The 6000-nt window shown below is 36.7% G+C and overlaps 1 protein-coding gene across 1 annotated transcript in view; it reads right to left on the bottom strand.

The window, feature by feature from the left end:
- Positions 1-1575, bottom strand: part of LOC145252212 (uncharacterized) — a 157584-nt gene extending 156009 nt beyond the window's left edge. Inside the window, exon 1 of the mRNA XM_080111718.1 lies at positions 1358-1575. The gene's annotated coding sequence lies outside the window, so the exon portion shown is untranslated. The remainder of the gene's footprint in view (positions 1-1357) is intronic.
- Between the last annotated feature and the right edge of the window lie 4425 nt (positions 1576-6000).

Below are 6000 nucleotides of genomic sequence, written 5' to 3' on the forward strand. Positions count from 1 at the left end.
TATTTGATCAAGAAATTAAGTTTATCATTTATTTTGATTAAAAGGAAATTGGTTTACTTTTGTCATGTATTATTTATATATAAAAAAAAAGAAAAAAAGAAAAAAAAGAACAAGGAATATTCACAAAAATAAAATGAAACTGTTTTTAGAGGAAGTTTTTTTGGGTATTTTTCCTGTATGAAGTTAGTTTTACTTTTAAAAATAAATGGTTTTTATTTTCTTGAGAAAATCGTGAAGATATTTTTAGTTTTTTTCTGTTTTTAAAACTATGAATTAGACAATTTGGAATTTCACTTCTTGACTGTTGTTGTATTTGTTGACAGTTTTTATAAAGAATTTTAAAAGAAATACCAAAACAATTAAAAGCGGAAAGGAAAGTAAAACTATTTTTTTTTCTTTTTTGTTCTCTGTTCCAAAAAATGCTCATTATGTTTAGAATTTTAAGTCGCGTTCAATGAGTATTTTAAAACTCAAATGAATTTTTGGTGCTTCTACAGAATTTGAACCAAACCAAATACTTTTGACGAACAAAGCCTGAAACTTAAGTATTGTTCGTTACAAAAAGACAGTTCGGTTCAAGTTCTGTTGAAGTACTGAGGTTTTGTAATGTTACTGACTGACATAGTTTGATTGCTTAGTAAATATCGATTATTTAATTATTTTAAAGTAATGCGCTTGGTTCTAAACAACACTTCCGTGAGTTCGATATCTACTTTTGTTATTAAGTTAACATTAGGGTAATGAAATTATTTAAATCAACGATAGTAGGACATGTGAAAAACAGTTTAAAAATAAATTAATACACAAGAAAAGATGAAATCGAAAATTTATAAGTTAAACTTGTTGAATCTTGAATCGGTATTTCTGCAGTTTACGGGACGTGTTGAACGTTAGAAATCTTTTGTTAACTATTTTGTATTTACTCATTAAGAATTTAAGAAATAAAGGATACCGTAAAAATTAAACTTGAAAATCCTAGCTAAAAAAAAAAAAAAAAAAAATAGCACGGTCCGTCAACTGCAGAAGTACCCTTAAATCTAATTGAAAATGACAACACAGCAGTAACACCACGCAAAATGTTGTTGTTTTTTCATCAAGAAAAACGTGTACTAAAATAATGAATCTTATATTGATAGAAAAAGATCGAAATCATTGAGCCCGAAAAACAAAAAATAATGATGAAGTCTTGGGTAGAAGAATGACCACAATAAATATTCTAACGTGAACACTAAGAGGAAGTAATAATAAATAAAGAGAAAGAATAATTACTGAAAAGGAGAAAAAAAAGAACGTGGAAATAATAACATTTAAAGACAGTAAGCATTCTTTGAGAAGATATTAAAAAAACAGGACGTACGTTTCTGTTTTGGTTCTTAAAAAAAATGAGATAACTATCGATCAGCTAAGAAAAAAGATATTCCTTTGTCACCGTCGCTGATTTGGCTTCGGTTGCTCTGTATTTCATGATAATATAGAATTACTCACAGTAGTTCTATAATTCAACACTGGGATTTCCAACGACTTCAACTGAATGAATGCAGCAGTTTCGCTTTTACCAAAAAGCGCCTTCTATACGAGGGGCAGACAACTCTGATTTTAAAAATTTACTTGATCCTTATTTCGGTACTAATGCAGAGAGTGATCCGCGCTATGTTTTAAATTGTATTTCCACGTTTAATTAAAGTTTTATGATATGTTTTTTTTTATTCAATTGTAAGGTTAAAGTACAGAGTAGGTACAAAACACCCTCCCCTCCCCATGTTAAGAATGGCTTTTTAAATAATAACGATATGATTTCAGCACGGATGCATGAATATCCTTATTTCTTATCCCTTTTTATACATCTCGTGTTCGTTTTCCAATAAATTATCTCATGTCAACTTTAAAAGAGAGAAATCAAAGTGCAGTATCTGTTCTTCAGATGCTGCATTGCTGCTGCACTTCAATTTCTAGTTCTCTTTCAGTCGAGGAGAAATCCTTCCCGACTGAGATAATTTTTAATTTTTGTTCCTTCTCTCCACGTTAAAAAACGACCCTGGTGTCTAACTCTGTCCCATGGAGAGGCATTGTAAATAGGAACGTTAAGAGAGAGAGAGAGAGAGAGAGAGAGAGAAAATCTTACAGAATATATATGATACAAATCAAATTCTCACAAATTCTTCTTCAGAGCGATTCCAAAACTGTTCTTGTAATTTTATTTTTTTTTTAATTCATTCAGTTTATTTTAAAAAAATAATTTCACCTGTTTATTTGTCCCACATGTTCATTGTTCTATTAGAAAATAAATAAATAAATTTTGGAATTTTTGCTGGAAAACAATTAAATGAATCATGACACATTAAAATTAAGAACAAGATATATTTTAAATAAATCTGAACAGTATTGGGAAATGCGAATATAGAACGGAGGGCTTCAATGGTATAGTCACGTTGAAAGAATGGATGTGAATCCTTTGATTAGTTGCTCTAGTACAATTGAGGTAGCAGGGTTAGTTGGTGTTGCATCTGAGGTGGAGTTTTAGGCAGATGATTGGCAAATACCACTACTTCGGTCATTGGGGTTGTTTGATCTTACAACTAAGAGGGTAGACACAGGTCAGAAGTAAAGGAAATTGCCAAAGAAAAGAAGACAAATGCAGATGAACAATTTTAAATAGAAGGCATATTTATTTCACTATAAATACAAGACAAAGTAATGTAGATGAAGTGGAGGAAGTAGATAGTTGATGTCTCTGGAAGCAGGGAGACTGGAAGGACAGGAAATATTGTACCTGGACAGCAGTAGAGGCTGAATGGATAGGAATTGAGGAAAACGGACAGCAAAAAAGGCTGGCTGGAACCAGGATAGCATGAAAGACGTTTCCAGAACCTGTGCACCAGGAAGAGTTGGATTGACATAATAGGAGCAGGGCAACTGGATCTTGGACAGCATGGAATGACATCACACAGAGATTGATGTGAATGTAACTGAGGTGTAATAAGATATCTCAGATCAGTTCAGTTCATGTGGATGTGGCCAAGAGCTGAATTGGCAGTATTATATTACATATCCCTCCATATTTACATGAATAAACCAGAAACCAGCAGGAGCAGCGACAGCAACAATAATGGCGATGCTAAGACAAAGCCGTTCGTCGATACAACACAAATGAGCACACTAAATACACACAACTTCAAATCCCATTTTTTCATGTACACACATCAATAGATTAACTCGCACCTCATATCAACAAAGAAAACCACCAGAGAAAGCCGTACATCAAAAGAAAAACCAAAATACAAAACACAAACATTACAGTAAATGCAACTGCGGCACCATATAAACACAAATAATCATTTCACAAAACACTGCAACAGTACAACACCGACTAGATTACATTCACAACTTTCTTAGCTTTAAATCGATACAACACATGTATACATACACCAAACAGTCGATTCCCTACAATGCATTAAAACACAAAAAACAAGCACAAATAAAAAGCAAAACGCTATCCGGTGATCAAAACTCTCTTTGCCTTCAACTACGTCCACCAGACGAGTATAAAAATGTCAGCTTTTGCGACAAACAAGCCCATGTGTGGTGAGCTGTGAACTTCACTCCGCCAACAGCCAGTAGAAGTTAACCCCTTGCTAGCAACACCAGATGCAGAAATTACTACGCACAGCCAGGACCGCCACACCATCGCCATCTCACCCGTGATTCTGATACAAGCCTTGAAGATAACCCCTCTCCAGACGCCGCCAGATCATCACCGCTCACCAACCCCTCGCTATTAAAGATCGCCATACACGCTAAGCCACATTCCTGCCATTGTCGCCCCTCATCCAGCTGGACCAAACCTTAGATCGCCGCCGGGTTCATCTCAACGCCCGACTAGCTTTCATACTGATGTGCCACTACCGTCGCCGCCCACAAAATTATCCTGACACATCAAACAGTTCGTTTCATGATTGTTTAAACCTTAAATAAAACGTTTAAACTTAATCTTTCATTTGTCTCTTTCTTGCTTTCCATACGCTCAGTTTTGTAATATAACGAATTGCTGTCGGCAGTTTTGTAATATAGCAACAGTGACAAGAACTGCTGAAATGAGCTTGAACAGGAGCTGCTGGAAGGAACTGGAGCAGGAGTTGCAAGAAGAGACTAAAGTAGGTGCTGCAGGAAAGAGCTGTAATAGGGACAACTAAAATGAGCTGGAGTAGGCAGTGCAAGAAGGAGCTGCTGCAAAAAGAAACTTGAGCAGAAATCACTGGAATGAGAAGAAGCAGGTACTGCAGAAGTCAGAGCAGGAGCAGAAACTGGAAAGGTAAGTTAGTCAGGTAGATGGAGCAGGCAAAAGCAAGGTATGAAAGTTTGATCACATTAAGTAGTTTAAGGTGCCCTGTAAAGGGCATTTTGATTGCTGCTGCTACAGGTGCTGGTGCAACTGTTCTTTTCTGCTTCTGGGCTCAGTGACTGGCCACACAAGTTTTGTTGGGATTTTCTTAACTGTATATGGTAAGAAAATATTGTGACGTCAACAAAAAAGAAAAGGAACACAAACACAAATGAAAAATCTTATAAATACTTGTATTGATAGGAAAGAGAAGGAAGAAAGAATGTTTCCTTGCAAAAACGTGTCTGACAGAAAAAGCTGATGGACGTGTTGTCCTTGAGGGCCCAATAAGCAAAAGAGGAAGAGAATTCATAAAAACCGCTCTCGTGGTGTTGGTGAGGATCTAAAAGGGAAGCTTGTGATTGGTTGTTTTTCATTCAATCACAGGGCAGCCTGTCAGTGAATCCTAAACAATTCCAACAGTTTATTGTGAAAAATGTAAGTCAAAGAGGCATTTTAACAATAACTGATTTGACAAATGAGAACATAAAAAAGAGGTTGTTCTTGGAAACTGGGATAGTAATACAATTGTGAATTGTTACAAGAGTAAAGGATCTGCTTCAGATTTGAGGTAATTACAGATTAAGTTCTGAAAGTAGTTAAGCAACAACTAAAAAAAATAGATGAAATGAGGTGTCACTGGACAAAGCGGGAGAGGGCAGAGCGGTAGCTCTAGATATATCTAAGGCTTTTGACAGGGTGTGGCATGAGGGTCTCCTCAGAAAGATTAGATCATACGGTATCACTGGTAGAATACTTAACATAATTAAATCCTTCTTAGATAAGAGAAAAATCCAGGTTGTCCTCGACGGTCGTACATCTAAACAATATGATATAAATGCGGGAGTGCCCCAAGGGTCTATCCTTGGACCTCTACTGTTCCTGATATTCATAAATGACTTCCCCGACAAAATTGCCTCTGAGATGGGTATATATGCTGATGACACCACACTCTATAACAGGCACGACAGGAGAACAAATGAACATATATCTAAAGAAATGGCAGAAACACTAGAGGATGACCTCCAATCAGTAGTGAAATGGGGACAAAAATGGATGGTCACGTTCAATGCTGCCAAGACTAAACTAGTTTCATTCAATAATTGCAAGAAACCTTCTCTACCACCTATAGCAATGGCCAACGACTCTTTATCTGAGAGTACGTCTTTCAAGCTCCTTGGCCTAACGTTCACAGGAAACATAAGTTGGAACAATTACATCGAGGGCATTGCCAGGGCCACTGCAAGGAAGGTGAGCTCTCTCTACCATGCTAGAAAACTACTAACACCCGAAAGTATCCTGTACCTCTATAAGGCAACGATTCACCCATGTATGGAGTATTGCTGTCATATTTGGGCTGGTGCATTGGCTACTAGTCTCTCGCTCCTTGACAAGGTTCAAAAGAGAGTCGCAAATCTGATAGGCCCTAAACTGGCATCTAAGCTTCAGCCTCTGTCCCATCGACGAAACGTTGCATCCCTCTGCCTGTTCTACAAGTATTTTAATGGTGAATGCTCTGATGAACTGCAAGCACTTGTGCCCCCACGACGTGAACACCCTCGACAGACACGAAAAGCTGCAAAATCCCATCCCCACACTGTAGAGATCCCTAGATGTAAAAG

Source organism: Euprymna scolopes, chromosome 1 (genome assembly GCF_053919585.1).
Source record: "Euprymna scolopes isolate OS-2025 chromosome 1, ASM5391958v1, whole genome shotgun sequence".
Lineage (NCBI taxonomy): Eukaryota > Metazoa > Mollusca > Cephalopoda > Sepiida > Sepiolidae > Euprymna > Euprymna scolopes.